The 16,275-nt window shown below is 51.8% G+C and overlaps 1 protein-coding gene across 2 annotated transcripts in view; it reads right to left on the minus strand.

Moving 5' to 3' along the window:
* The window catches only part of LRRC55 (leucine rich repeat containing 55), a 56,965-nt gene extending 42,012 nt beyond the window's left edge, over window positions 1-14,953 (minus strand). The window contains exon 1 of one of the 2 annotated variants that reach the window (XM_069232993.1): window positions 14,812-14,953. The gene's annotated coding sequence lies outside the window, so the exon portion shown is untranslated. Of the gene's footprint in view, window positions 1-14,474; window positions 14,579-14,811 lie in introns of those variants that run through there. The other variant, XM_069232994.1, reaches the window with a different exon arrangement.
* Between the last annotated feature and the right edge of the window lie 1,322 nt (window positions 14,954-16,275).

Below are 16,275 nucleotides of genomic sequence, written 5' to 3' on the forward strand. Positions count from 1 at the left end.
GCAGCAGTGCAAGCCTCAGCTTACACAGGCAGACAGAGGACGAGCCAGGAGCAATGCAAGCCTCAGCTCACACAGGCAGACAGAGGACTTACCGGCAGCAGTGCAAGCCTCAGCTCACACAGACAGACAGAGGACTAACCGGCAGCAGTGCAAGCCTCAGCTCACACAGGCAGACAGAGGACGAGCCAGGAGCAATGCAAACCTCAGCTCACACAGGCAGACAGAGGACGAGACAGGAGCAGTGCAAGCCTCAGCTCACACAGGCAGGCAGAGGACGAGCCAGGAGCAGTGCAAGCCTCAGCTCACACAGACAGACAGAGGACTAACCGGCAGCAATGCAAGCCTCAGCTCATACAGGCAGAGGATGAGCCAGAAGCACTGCAAGCCTCGGCTCAAACAGGCAGACAGAGGACGAGCCAGGAGCACTGCAAACCTCAGCTCACACAGGCAGACAGATGATGAGCCAGCATCAGTGCAAGCCTCAGCTCACACAGACAGACAGAGGACTAACCGGCAGCAGTGAAAGCCTCAGCTCACACAGGCAGACAGAGGACTACCCGGCAGCCCAAGCCTCACCTCACACAGGCAGACAGAGGACGAGCCAGGAGCAGTGCAAGCCTCAGCTCACACAGGCAGACAGAGGACGAGCCAGGAGCAATGCAAGCCTCAGGTCACACAGGCAGACAGAGGACGAGCCAGCAGCAATGCAAGCCTCGGCTCACACAGGCAGACAGAGGACGAGCCAGCAGCAATGCAAGCCTCGGCTCACACAGGCAGAGGATGAGCCAGGAGCAATGCAAACCTCAGCTCACACAGGCAGACAGATGATGAGCCAGCATCAGTGCAAGCCTCAGTTCACACAGACAGACAGAGGACTAACCGGCAGCAGTGCAAGCCTCGGCTCACACAGGCAGACAGAGGACGAGCCAGCAGCAGTGCAAGCCTCAGCTCACATAGGCAGACAGAGGACGAGCCAGGAGCAATGCAAGCCTCAGCTCACACAGGCAGACAGAGGACGAGCCAGGAGCTGTGCAAGCCTCAGCTCACATAGGCAGACAGAGGACGAGCCAGGAGCAATGCAAGCCTCAGCTCACACAGGCAGACAGAGGACGAGCCAGGAGCAATGCAAGCTTCAGCTCACACAGGCAGACAGAGGACGAGCCAGCATCAGTGCAAGCCTCAGCTCACACAGGCAGAGGACTAACCGGCAGCAGTGAAAGCCTCAGCTCACACAGGCAGACAGAGGACTACCCGGCAGCCCAAGCCTCACCTCACACAGGCAGACAGAGGACGAGCCAGGAGCAGTGCAAGCCTCAGCTCACACAGGCAGACAGAGGACGAGCCAGGAGCAATGCAAGCCTCAGGTCACACAGGCAGACAGAGGACGAGCCAGCAGCAATGCAAGCCTCAGCTCACACAGGCAGACAGAGGACGAGCCAGCAGCAATGCAAGCCTCGGCTCACACAGGCAGAGGACGAGCCAGGAGCAATGCAAACCTCAGCTCACACAGGCAGACAGATGATGAGCCAGCATCAGTGCAAGCCTCAGCTCACACAGACAGACAGAGGACTAACCGGCAGCAGTGCAAGCCTCGGCTCACACAGGCAGACAGAGGACGAGCCAGCAGCAGTGCAAGCCTCAGCTCACACAGGCAGATAGAGGACGAGCCAGGAGCAATGCTAGCCTGAGCTCACACAGGCAGGCAGATGCTTTGCCAGCAGCAGTGCAAGCCTCGGCTCACACAGGCAGACAGAGGACGAGCCAGCAGCAGTGCAAGCCTCAGCTCACACAGGCAGACAGAGGACGAGCCAGGAGCAATGCAAGCCTCAGCTCACACAGGCAGACAGAGGACGAGCCAGGAGCAGTGCAAGCCTCGGCTCACACAGGCAGACAGAGGACGAGCCAGGAGTAATGCAAGCCTCGGCTCACACAGGCAGACAGAGGACGAGCCAGCAGCAGTGCAAGCCTCAGCTCACACAGGCAGACAGAGGACGAGCCAGGAGCAATGCAAGCCTCAGCTCACACAGGCAGGCAGATGCTTTGCCAGCAGCAGTGCAAGCCTCAGCTCACACAGGCAGACAGATGCTTTGCCAGCAGCAATGAATGTCTCAGCTCACGCAGACGGACAGATCTAACAGACAGTAGTTCAAATTTATCTCGATGACTGACCAACTTTCAGCCCTGGGTAGTGCTAAGTGGAAAAGGTGTCATAGTAGGCACACAAAAGAAATCCTCCTCCAAACACAATGAAGAAGTAAAGCACCAGGGAGAAGTTCTCTAATGGTGCTTCATGCTCAAGGAACAGGGACAACATTAGCCTTCCCCTGTGGAAACTTGACTCATACATACAACAGACACTGAACATGCAACGAAAGGTACGCGTCCAGCACGCCACAATCAGTAGCAACAGTGCACACTCTCCTCAGGGTTTTCTCTCTCTCTCTGACTCACACACACACACACACACACACACATGCATGCACACACACACACAGCACAAGCAGCAACAGTGCACATCTCTCTCCCACACACAGAATAGGTGAAGTAGTGGACAGCAGCAGTGTTTTCTCTCTCTCTCACACTCACACACACACACACACACACACAAACACACACACACACACAAATGCAGCAACAGTGCACATCTCTCTCCCACACACACAGCAGGTGCAGTAGTGGACAGCAGCAGTGTTTTCTCTCTCTCTCACACTCACACACACACGCATGCATGCACACACACAAACACACACATGCAGCAACAGTGCACATCTCTCCCACACACACAGCAGGTGCAGTAGTGAACAGCAGCAGTGTTTTCTCTCTCTCTCACACTCACACACACACACATGCATGCACACACACAAACACACACACACACAAACACACACATGCAGCAACAGTGCACATCTCTCCCACACACACAGCAGGTGCAGTAGTGGACAGCAGCAGTGTTTTCTCTCTCTCTCACACTCACACACACACGCATGCATGCACACACACAAACACACACATGCAGCAACAGTGCACATCTCTCCCACACACACAGCAGGTGCAGTAGTGGACAGCAGCAGTGTTTTCTCTCTCTCACACACTTACAAACACATGCAGGCATGCACACACACAAACACACACACACATGCAGCAACAGTGCACATCTCCCTCCCACACACAGAGCAGGTGCAGTGGTGGACAGCAGCAGTGTTGGCCTCTCTGTCTCTCTCTTTCTCTCAGACACACCCACACACATACACACATGCAGCAACAGTGCACATCTCTCTCCCACACACACAGCAGGTGCAGTGGTGGACAGCAGCAGTGTTTGCTTCTCTCTCTCACACACACCCACACATGCAGCAACAGTGCACATCTCTCTCCCACACACACACAGAGTAGGTGCAGTAGTGGACATCAGCAGTGCCGGCTTCCCTCACACACAGCACCACAGTTGTGTAGGACACTTCTCCTCATATTCAGCCTGGAGAGCCTGGAACCTTAGGGGCAGGAGCGTAATGAAAGCGCCCTGCATCCGCTGAGGTTCAGAGGGCCCCAGGGGCACCTCTTTCAGACCAAGGCCTATGAATATCTGTGAGATTTGGGAATTTGAGGAGGCCCCATAACCGTCCTATGGGGACCCCATCATTTGGTGTTACCAGGCTGCTTAGGGCTCATGATCATACACACATTGAGACTCTACTGGTAAAGTTCCCATAACTGTGCGCACATCTCATCATGAAAGAGAGTAACATACGTATCAGGGGACAGGGTCATGGACCAGAACACCAAGACAAGGACCGACTCTCTCAACGTTGCAGTGTTTTGGTCAAGCCCCTGCTACATTTCCCTAATGCTTATTACTACACAGTGGCAGTAATTCGCATTAAGACTCCTACACTCTTAATTAGACATAGGAGGCACCTGCTAGCAGGATGTTAGAATGCTTACAATTGAAACTATCAAAGTCAGTGTTCAGTTTTACAGACAAGCATTGGCAAAGCTAACAGTTTATCGCTTGAATTCTAAAATGCCACAGAATGAGCACAGAGGCCACACTTCTTGATTCTCCACCCAGGACCAAGTAGTGCTCTGTACATAAGTAAGTGCGCTGTGGGGCAGCCACTCGGCCTCTAGGCAGATATGTCTAAGTGCAACAACAGTGTAGGAAATCAGTGGAAGCATTGGGGTTTATTCAGCCGTGCCATCGAGGGTACTTCCCTGCATCCATTCTGCATCCTGCTCGCGCCTGGTACCCTCAACGCACTTGGACCTGGGAGGCAGCATGAGTGAGTTCCTGCTGTGCCCTCAGCAGCTGCAGATAGTGGCTGGAGGAATCACCGGAAGTAGTGAGCCCATTCCTGCTTCTGGGCCCCGGTGCCACAGCACCAGCTGCACCTACGGCCCGGGATCTGCCTCAGACCAATGAGCATGAAGAGCTGTAGGACATGGCTGTAGGTAGGAGGGAGTCCGGGGATGCATGCAACTTCCAAAAAAAGTCTCCTGAGGAGCTGAGGTCAGACAGATGCACACTTGGTCCAGATTTATGGGGATGGGGCGCAGGGCACTACAGCAGGCCGTGCATCAAAGGGAAAGGGCGGGAATGCGCTGTATCTATGTAATACAGTGCATTCCTGTCCTTTCCCTTGTGCTGGTGCTGTGTTGGCTGCCTAGGGCCAACGCACACACCTTGCACTATGGTGCAAGTGTATCTGTACTGTAGGCAGGATTGGTTTTGTGCAGGAAGAGACACCTTCCTGCACAAAAACAATCCTGACATGCTTTTTCCTCTTTCCATGTGTACTGCAGAATGCAGCACACATGGAAAGAGGAAAAACATGGATAAAGATATTTCTCTTTGCTGTGCCTCACCTGGGGAGGCGTAAGGTTTTGGAGTATCCCCAGGTTTGCAAGTTCTTGTACATCTGGGAATGAGTCAAAATCCATAGGTGTTGCGTGGGAAAACCCACCGCAATGCCCATGGCACACCTCCCTAACTCAGAGTAAGGCAACGCAGCGACTTGTGGTGCCTTACTGCATGTGTTTGAGGCCATTCAAAGCCACGCCCCTCATAGATATGAGTTTGAGGTTTGCCCCGCTGGAGTGTCCCAAAAAAGTGATGCAATGGCAGCACAAAGTGCTCATAAATATGCCCTTAATGTCTTAAAATTAACAAACTTCATTCTGTGAGGAGGGCAGAGCCTTGGAGGGGCAGGGCCTCAAACCAGAACTGACTAAAAGGTACTCCAGACGCCACTCCCATGAGTTTCTCTCACACCCCAAAAACAGACTAAGCGCCTGCTACCGATGTCCTGGGGTGTTTTCCAAATCCGAAATGGAGATTGGCTGTTTGAGCCTCCAAAGACGAGCTGGAAACGGACTCAGTGTAGAGGTTTTCAGCTCACCTTCTCTTCCACGTAGGATCGGCTCTTCACATGTGAAGGGAGCTGATATTGCATGACACACATTGGCACTGTGCGTTGGCAGGCCTACAGATGGAGAGGTGTGGGTCAGCCATCCCAGCATCACCACAGCTCAGCACAGGAGCAGCTTCGGTGCTGTATTTGCTGCTGCTAATACAGAGCCCTAGGCAGTGCCTGCCCCTGTGGCTCTTGGGTGCCAGGCTTCATCCCACCACCATGGAATCAGGGTTAGAGATCAGTGCAGAGTGTCATACCCAGCAGGATGCTCTGACAGTGGGCACAGGTGAGCCGGCAGAGTCCAAAGAAGAGAATGAAGAGTCTGGGCAATGTTTACGGGCTTTTGGATAAGGGTATGAGCAGCAAATCACCTTGCCGTGCTGCTCTACGCCAAAGTGAAAGATCAAGAATGCACCGTATTTATGCAATACAGTGCATGCCTGTCCTTTCTCCATGCGCTGGTGCCGTTTCGGCCGCCTAGGGCCAACGCAGACACCCTTGCACCATGGGGGCACCTTCCTGCACAAAAATAATCCTGAGAGGTGTTTCCTCTTTCTGTGTGTGCTGCAGAATGCAAAATGTGGAAAGAGGAAAAAACGAGGAGAAATAAAAGTATCTCTCCTCATTACGCATCTCCTGGGGAGGAGTAAGGTTTTGACGCATCCCCAGGCTTATGTGATTAGGTAAATCTGGGGCAAAGTCAAAATCCATGGGGTGTTGTGTGGGAACACCCACCACAACGTCCATGGAACGCCTTACTTGCGCAGAGTAAGGCAACGCAGTGACTTGTGCTGCCTCTCCTTACTCCATATATACGAGGCCATTCAAAGCATAGTGGCTATGAGTGGCCTCATCAATATGGTTGAGAGGTTTCTGCTGCCGCTGCATCATGGAAAGTGACACAACAGCGTGGCAACCCTCTCATAAACAGCCCCTCGGTGTGGGGCACAGTGCTGGCTATTCTCTGACACACACTTCGGAAGGTCATGTCAATAACACTGGGAGGGGCTGGGAGAACACTCATCATTCAACAGGAAGGAAATCATGGGGAGAATGCATCAGTGAACCTGCAGATCAATGACATCACCTCCCAACTTCTATTGTCAAACGCTTGGGGTAACCTTCCACTCTTTGCTACCCAGGTGCCCACAACCAAGCAGACTACTGCAGATGACCCGTCACAAGCTGAAAGCACCAACCGCATGCTAGTTGTGATAGAGAAGGAATAAAAGACTAAAAGTGTCAGGCGACCGTGGACTTTACATGAGTCCATCTCTAGACGGATAAGAAACTCCTGGAACAACTACAACTCAGCTATTTACAGTAGAGACATCATGCACTTGAAGTCCTTCCAATCAGGTCCCACCAACATGGCCCATAAAGTTCCACCCTCTGTGAATCACTGCTAAAAACTAACCCACTTTGTCTACACTAGGCATCTCCAATGAGTAGCTTGTGAGCTACTGGCAGCTCTCCAGCTACCTGTAAGTAGTTCTTCCGTGTCTACCCGAGCATACTAAATTATTAGCTTTTGTTTGACTGAATATATGTATACAACATTTTTAAAGTGTGTATCAGAGACAAAATATGTGTATTTTCAGAACTGATAAGACAATGTTTGAGTTTTCAAAATCTATTTAAAGCTGATATTTGAGTGATCGTTTGAGGTTGAGGAGGCTTACAGCTAATATTATTATCTTGGTGCCACGGGCATTAAAACTATGGCTGCTATGCATTACCCTCATAAAGGCAATCCAAATTGACAAAGCCTTTTTTTACATTACTGCTGGCAATCCAGCCTGAGGCACTGCAGTGATCACTGTGGGTAATTTTACATACGCTGGCCACTAATGTAATTTAGTCTGATGTCACTATTACAACACTAATGATATTAGTAGCTCAAGATGATTTTTATTGATTATAAGTAGCTCTTATTACAGCAGAGGTTGGAGAACCCTGGTCTAGGCCCCGAGGAGACACAGGAAAACCATCGCCAGGTTTGTGACCTGTGCTGGGAGAGGGGGTCAAAGCAGGGTGCTTCTTGTACCACTGGGCGACCAGGACAACACGTCTGCGGACAGGAACCAGAGGACAGTGTTTTGGCTTCTAGCTTTCTGCCTCTTAGGAGGGTCACTCTATAAATTGTATCAAAACTGAGTGGGAGGGTGAGATAGACCTGCGAATAAAGAATGTCAGGGACCCCCAAAGTCATCAAAGAGTATTTAGACAGAATATTAGAAGCAAAAATATTGTGGGACAAAATACTGTGTCATGAATATCGAGGACAAAAATATCGAGAAGGTAAGTTTCTATGGGTATACAAAGTTTTACTGTATATAACTCCACATATATATACCTAGACAATTAATATATCTTAAAGTTCCATAGATGTGGGGTTAATGATAGTAGATATATACTTACTTGTTTGCACTTATCTTCTTGATATTTTGCTCCTCAATATTTTTGACCTGATAATCTGTCGACACAATATTTTTGTTTCCGATATTTTGTCAGTGACGCGTTGCAAAGCCACGTGGAACAAAGTCAAGATTGCTGTGGGTGAGACAGTGGCAGTCCAATCAGCAGTGGATTCTGGTGGAAGGAAGAGTTGTTTGATGAACACTGGCATTGGGGATCATAGGGATCAACTGGAAGATCACACACCAGGGAAAGCATTCTACAAGACCCTGGCCATAAGGAAAAAACCCTTGGAGCTGTTAGTACTAGACAGAAATACAGACGCCCGATGGCTGCAGTAGGCTCAAGTTGCATCCCGCTAGCTCCAGAGTCAACCAGATACCTGCCCTGGGCTGTGCCCAAGAACTAAACACTAGACCAGGCGCTGGCTCTTTCGAGACTGGACTATGGGAACTCACTTCTCTCCACTCTTCCTAAAACACATCTAGCACCACTGAGAGCGTGCTTCAAGCGGACGCTTTTTTTGTAACAAGTCACAAGAAATTTGACCATATGGCCACTATCCTTCGTATCCTAAAATTACTCCTCATCAAAGCAAGAGCTTGATTTAAGATTGCACGCATCACCTCAACATCATCACACCCTGTTATTTGGCTGGAAAACTGAGGGCCTCATTTACAAACCCATTGCGCCACTACAGAGTCATTTTTTGTATGCAATGGTGGTGCTAGCAGTGCATTACACGGCACCATATTTAGAAACTGACGCATTGGGCCCAATGCATCAGTTCATAAAGCCCTGCGTCACATTGTACCTGTGCCAGGCATAATGTATGCAGGGTAGGCCCTGTAGAAATGACACAGTGAAATTTACAACTTTTGACTGTGTCATTATACCACTTCACTGTGTCAAAATTTTACCAACTGCTCAGAGCAGGCGTAAAGTTGACGCAGTGCTTTTTCTTATGGGACTCTCTTCGCATTGCTGGAGTTGCGTCAGTTTAACAAAGCAACTCAAGCAATGTGTCAGTTTAGCGCCAACAGATGGATCTGTGAAAATGTGCGCCATGGACCTCTGTATTGTAAATACAGCACATTCATGGCGTTGATTAGGTTTGTGCGGCAGGGGCAAGAAATCTGATGCATCAATGACAATGCGTCAGATTCTTGTAAATGGGGCCCTGGCTCTCTCTGGCACTTAAGGAGGATTGTTGGAGCCCTTTATTCAGGGTATGACTGCTACATGAAACAGGTGTTCTCTGGCAGTGGGACGAGGATCTGATATCACCTCCACCAGCTCTTCACACAAACCCTGGTCCCTCCACATTTAAAAGGAACTCAAAATCCTCCTATTTGAGAGGGACCTTGGATAAAGCCATGATCACCTCTCTGCATCTCCTTTACTGATGTGTCCAGTCCAGACCCAAGCTCTTCGACCTTTCTTCCCTGATGTCCACAACTTGTTCTGTTTTCTTTGCTGATTGTCTTTTGTTTAGTTATTATTGATGTTGTTTAGCGACTGATATTAGTATTTTATTTCTTGCTCTATTGTGAAGGACGCTGATGCCCTTGGGCCAAGTTTGCACAATAAAAAACTGCATAAATAATCAATAAAATACATTAAAAAGCCTTTCTGAAAAAAGCAGTAACGCCAGTGGCCTGCATCAAACACCAGCCTCTTCCCCATTTCGTGCAAACAGTTAGATTATCAGAGATCTGTACAGCGCTCCATTGTCATTGCCATGGCCTCGCAGCACTGTCAGGTCTGTCCTTGAACACTGAGTTTAAGTTTTTTTCTTTAGACTGCAGTTATTGCCCTACGATGGACTGACTGTAGATACAGCTTCTCCTGTTACAACTGAGTGATGTGACTGGGTATCTCTCAGTTCGGACTACATTCGTCGAGAAAAGGTGCCCTGCTCTGAAGCTTTCTATTTTTTTCATTTATGAAAATATGATCATTTGTTTTTTTTCTCTGTCTGCCACATGTCTGTGATTGCCGAGAGACTGTGTGGGTGGACAAGCAGTGCCTGCAAACTTTGAGACTCTGGGTGGCTGCGTGTAAATAAGACGACTCCTCAATCGAGGCAGCTGAGTGGCTCTGAGTCATGACTGCAGCGACTGCCCCAGACCTAACCAACCCACAGCCTGCCCCAGAGCTGGGGTCACGTGCACGCACCGTCCTAACAATTTCCAATCAATCAGTAGATTTGTAGAGCGCTACTTGTCACCGTGAGGGTATCCAGGTGCTGGCCTTTTAAGTCCCAGAGTTCTGTCGGCCTGCAAATGGTACCAGCTCCCCAACACAACATCCACTGAATCCAAGAGTGGGCACCAGCAATGCAACATTTGTAAACAACCAAGAGACAGGGCCCAGGGTATCGTTCAGTAGGCCGCTGCAGCTCGCACTGCCCACCGGAACTGCCATCGCTGCCACATGCCAGTATAAACGCCCCCTACTAAACTTCACACTCCTGCAAATGAGAATGTGTGGGCACTTCCAGGGCACCCAAAGCAGTAAGAATAACCTAGATGTCAGGAGAAGGTTGACTGAGCCATGAATCGAGTGCCATGCGGGGAGCAAGAAGCTTCTAACTCATTGCTGCGAGGATCCCGTAGGCCAGGAGCGGCCATGATGAAAGTGAGTCTACCGACAAAGCGCCAAGACTTGTGTGGGCCTTAGCTGCGACCCTAGGTGCCAAGAGGGGCCGCTGTTGTATATGGGGCTGCACAGTAAAGGTCGAGGGCCTGCTGGTACCGAGTAATTGCCAAATTCAGGCCATCGCCCAGGAAAAACTGAAGCTGCGACCTCCGGGTTGGAATTGAGCACCAAGACCTGCCCCCTGACTTGCCCTATGGAGTCTGGAGGATGTTGAGAGGACTTCGCTCTGTCACTGGGACCCGGTCACGAGCTCGATGATCAACTCCCTACCCCCGTTTGGGGAAATGCTGAACTTACCACTTCAACAGAAGTCTGGAACTCTTCCGATCACTTGAGGAAAGCCGCACTGCTCAGGCTGCCGGGTGCTACTGCGCGTCCCGCGTGCAGACCCACTCACCGAGTAAGATTGGGGTATTGCTTGTGCCCACAGACCAGGCACTCGCTGAAATAACAAATGCTTCTGTGCTGCTGAAGCAGTTAAGACTTTACACAGGCCTGTCGGGCCCGGGGGACTCGCTGCTGACAGCGCTGTAGGCACCATAGACTCTTTGGAGTATTTCCTAAGTCAGAGTGGACCTTAGGGCACGGCCTAATAGTGAGCATTCCCTGGATGTGACCGCCAGTGAATAGGGAATAGCCCTGACCACATTACTAGGAAGAGGGTGGGACAGGGATTTGCAGTTAGAACCCCGACTTCAAGGGGATTGTGTTATTGCTTAAAAATGTTGTAATACTTCCTTGAATGCGTAGAGTTAGAAATATATAAAAACAGTACTTCACTGGATGTGGATTTATTGACATTGCTGAGCGCGCACTGAGTTATGAATCGTGCTCATACACTTGCCCCCCCCCCAGCCCCATGCCGAGGGAGCCTTTGACTGCTTGTTCACAGCTACCACTGAGTCAGGCGCAGATGAGTAACTTGGCCCAGTTGCTCAGGATCCGTAGTAGGTTGGACCTGGGACATCAGCAGTAAAAGGCCCCAACCACCAAAGATGGTGTACTTGTGTGCAGGGGGGCTGCTTGTAACTGAGCCCTTGGGGTAGCAAGTGGGGGGTTGCTGGGAACACCCTGTTCTATTCATCTGTTCTTAAAGAACACATAAAAGGTCTGAGGCTGGAGGGTGGCGACCTCCACACTGAAGTGAGGGAGGCGGGAGACCGGCTACCCTCAGAGATTCTATGAGGGCCATTTACCAACAATCTCTCTGGCATACAATGTGGAAATACATTATAGACAAGCAGGGCACACGAGAGGGGCTTTGGGGGCAGTGTAAAGGGGGAAGATGCAGATTGGTGGGGGTAAAAACAGAGTGAGGGGCAGGGAGTCTGCGTTTTTGTCTGTGTGCATGTAAGCATTCCTTGTGAAATCCGACAGACACCTCACCATACCTGACTGAAGGCCCCAGTACCCAACTAATTACCAGAAAATACATGTATTAGGGGGTGTGACACCTCAAAAACCCCCAATGAAGCTTCGCCCCTGCGTTCCCGAAAGAGGTGACGTGCAACAAACATTTTGCTAGAATTCCCGTGAATGAGTAAAACAAATACTGTGGCCTCAGTCTTATCTGATGACACGTATGCCTCTTTCTAGTACTTAAGTTTAAATGGCCCCATGAGGGTACATTAGATCTGTCAGTGCTCCTAAAACCTTTAGGATGGTTCAGCCTTACCCCACACCCTTTACCCCCACTTTCTTCCCTTGGCCACCTCCGTTCCTTCTTCCTCTCCCCCTCCTGAGGCCATGCACAGCCTTTGTCTGTAGAAGGGTGTCTGTCAGGTGTCTGTCGCCTTTTGTCTGTCGATGAAGCAGGGACCCCCTCCTCTCTCTCCTAGGTGCAGGCTGCCAGGCACTGCCATTGTCTGTAGAAGGGTGTCTGTCAGGTGTCTGTCGCCTTTTGTCTGTCGACGAAGCAGGGACCCCCTCCTCTCTCTCCTAGGTGCAGGCTGCCAGGCACTGCCATTGTCTGTAGGAGAGTGTCTGTCAGGAGTCTGTCGCCTTTTGTCTGTCGATGAAGCAGGGACCCCCTCCTCACGCTCTCCTTCTAGATGCAGGCCGTCAGGCACTGCCTTTGTCCGTATGAGGGTGTCTGTCGATGAAGCAGGCCCTTCCTTACACTCTCCTCCTATCTGCAGGCCGCCATGGCACTGCCTTTGTCTGTATGAGGGTGTCTGTCAGGTGTCTGCGTGTGAAGCAGGCCCTTCATCACACTACTCCCATCTCCATCGGTTGCTCACTCTCTCTCTCTGCCCTCTTTTCTCTCTCCATCTACGTGCACACACCGGCAGTGCCTTTGTCTGAGGGTGTCTGTCAGGTGTCTGGGGAGAACATGTGCCCTTCCCCTCCCCCACTTGTCTGTGGGCCCCTTGTCATCCACCACTGATGGGACACAAAGAGAGAGAGAAAGTGGAGAGGAGGGGGCAGGGAGGAGAGACTCAACTTGGAGGGACGCTCAGACACTGGGGCGAGAGGATGAGTGAAAGATGAGATAGTGACAGGAAGGGAGGAGGCAAGGCAGCTCTCCCACCCTCCCAGTGTCTCTCTCATGGCTGCAGACCACAGGCTGTGCCGGTATAAGAAACGGTGTCTGTCAGGTGTCTGTCAAGGTCACAGGCCCTACTCTTCTCTCCTCTATTTCTGCAGTCCTTACACATGACGCCCCCTTTCTTCTCATCACCACTCTGCAACCCCGCTCCTTCCCTTGCTCTTGTTTCGAGTCCCCGTGGCTGACCCGTGGTGTCTGTCTAGTTCTTGTCTGGATTACGGATGTCTGCCCACTGGTCCCCCGACCCACCATCACCCTTCTCCGTCTATCCTTCTTTGCCTCTCCAGCCTCTGTGTACAAGCTCCAGGCAGTGTCTCTGTTTGGATGATGGGGTCTGTGTGGTGCACAGACCCATCTTCCCTATCAAGCTTCCTCGCCGCCTAGTGGTCCCCTGCTCCCTCTGTCTGGGGGTCTCTCTTCAGACTGGTCCTCCCAGGTACAAGTCACCAGACTGAGGTACAGACCCTTCTCCTCTTCTGTTCCTTCTTGGGTAGAAGTCTGTCGGCTGAGGTACGGACCCCTCCCCCTTCTGGTCCTCCCTGGGTACAAGTCACCCAGCTGAGGTGCAGACTCCCTTCTCTCGTCTGGTCCTCCCTGGGTACAAGTCACCAGACTGAGGAACAGACACCCTCCCCCTTCAGGTCCTCCCTGGGTACAAGTCACCAGACTGAGGGACAGACTCCCTCCCCCTTCTGGTCCTCCCTGGATACAAGTCACCAGACTGAGGTAGAGACTCCTTCCCCCTTCTGGTCCTCCTTGGGTACAAGCCACCCCGCTGAGGTACAGAGCCCTCCCCCTTCTGTTCCTTCTTGGGTAGAAGTCGCCCGGCTGGGATACGGACCCCTCCCCCTTCTGGTCATCCCTGGGTACAAGTCACTAAGCAGAGGTATAGACCCCCTCCCCTCCTAGTCCTCCATGGGTACAAGTACCGGAGTAATGTATAGACCCCCTCCTGGTCGCCGTGGGTACAAGTCGCCAGACTGAGGGACAGACTCCCTCCCCATTCTGGTCCTCCCTGGGTACAAGTCACCAGACTGAGGTACAGACCCCCTCCCCCTTCCGGTCTTCCCATGGTACAAGTCACCCGGCTGAGGTACAGACCCAGCCCCCTCCTGGTCCTCCCTGGGTACAAGCCATCAGACTGAGGTACAGACCCCTTCCCCTTCTCGCTTTGCCCTCTCTTCTCACCCTCCCCTGTCTGTCTCGTCTGGACGGAGACCGTCTGTATCGGGGAGTCTGGGGTACAAAGTGAAACCTCCCCCCCCCCCCCCTCCACCCCCCCCCCCCACCCGCCCCCTCCTCTCTAGTACCCCCTCTCATCTGCAGCCCCCTCTGTCTCGGTGTCTCTTTTGAGACAGTTCCTCTCTGGGTACAAGTCACCAGACTGAGGTGCAGAGTTGCCCCTTCGCCTCTCCTCCCCTCTTGCACACCCTCACCTCCTGCTCCTCCGGACCTTCTGGGTGAAGCCCCCCAGGGTGTCTCCGTCCGTCTGCGTCTTTCTCCTACAGCCGTTCTCTTCTGCTCCCATGCGCTCTCTCGTGACTCCCTCCAGCACCACGTCACAAGGCTGGGTGCAGGCATCTCTCTCCCCCTCCCACCTCTTGCCCTCCTTCTCCTGTACTCTCCCCATCTCCTCTGGGTGAGGTCCTAGACGTAGACTGTATGAAGGGCATGTTGGAGGGCTGTCCCCCCACAATCCTCACCTGTTGCTCCCCCTTCCCCCCGTGCACACCCCAGGCTGTGCCCTTGTCTGGTGTAGAGACCCGCTCTTACCTCTTGCTGTCCTCCTCTCTCCTGTTCTCCGCCCTCCTACTGGCAACAGACCCCGCAGGCAGCGCCTCGAGGTGTCCCTGTGGCACAGGTGTCCTCTCACCACCGCCCCTGGCACCCGCTCCTCCTGGCCCCTTTACCTCCTCTCGCCTTTTCCCTTGAAGGCCGGAGTCTGACGTTTTCCTTCTGTCTCTTAGCAACCGTCTCCGCGTCTCCCAAGCAACGGGGCGAGGACCAGGAGATGAGAGGAGTGGAGGGATGTGAACTTGGCATCGGGTACCTCCATCGAGCCCGGGCCTTCGGCGGATGGGCCCTGCGGCGGCACCTCTGCCTACCTGTGGCTCAGACTAGGGCGGGGGGCGCTAATGAGCACCCCTGGGGCGGGGCCCCTGCCTACCTGTGTCTTGGACTCGTGGGGCCCCCGGGGCGCGGATCCTGCCTACCTGTGGCACAGACTAGTGGGGCGCGCTAATGAGCACCCCTGCCGCTGCCGAGACACTCACAACCAAGAAACAAGACATGGTCAGGTGTACATAGTGCTTAGCGCAAGTTCATCTCTAAGCGCTACCAATGTGTGCAGATAAATATATTTTTCTCGTAAATTACTAGTGCAGCTACGGCCTTTGAACACTTAAGCACTGCAACAGGCGGGTACTGCAGAAGTGTAACGGGCACTTTTTTGTCAACAACAGAAGGATGAAATGCGAAGTCTGCCCTGCAACCACAGGTTGCTCACAAATCCCTGCAGTAGCAGACTTACTAACCCGCTGAGCCATTATACTGAAAGAAAATCGAGAGAGACAGAGGCCATATTTATACTTTTTTAGCGCCACGTTTGCGATATTTTTTGACTCAAAAGCGGCGCAAACTTACAAAATATGATTGTATATTGCAAGTGTGCGCCGTTTTGCATAAAAAAAAAGCGCAAATGCGACGCTTAAAAAGTATAAATATGGGCCAGAATTTTCGCACTGAGCGCCAAGCCGCAGAATTGTACAAAGCGCCGATTGTCTATAGGGTGCTCATGAACAGAATTTATAATGCATATGCACCCCCCCAAAAAAAAAAAAAAAAAAAGGGAGCGGCGGTGTGGATTCAAACAATAATGGTGCTGTTTTGTGTCAGAGTTGATGTGTTCCCCTTTCTTTCTCGGCCGTTTATAGGGTCCCTTTACAAGGTCACTGACCTCTGGGGGTCATTTTTTCAGAAAAGTTTGTAAAATGGCATACGTGTGGATTCCGAAGGGCAGGTGAACCCTGGCAGCGATGACACATTTTTCAAATGTGCTTCAACGTCATAGTTATTCTCATGTCAAAGTCATTCTGTGGTGCTCTGATTGAAAGAAAACCTGGATTACCGCCCACGCTCCTTCCACGTTGCCCAAAATTGTGAAAGAGGTTGCGCGAGCCTGGCTTGAAGACGGAATTAAAGCGCTTTGACCACAGTTCACAGTCACAGGGGCAGAGC

The sequence above is a fragment of the Pleurodeles waltl genome, chromosome 4_2 (assembly GCF_031143425.1).
Source record: "Pleurodeles waltl isolate 20211129_DDA chromosome 4_2, aPleWal1.hap1.20221129, whole genome shotgun sequence".
Lineage (NCBI taxonomy): Eukaryota > Metazoa > Chordata > Amphibia > Caudata > Salamandridae > Pleurodeles > Pleurodeles waltl.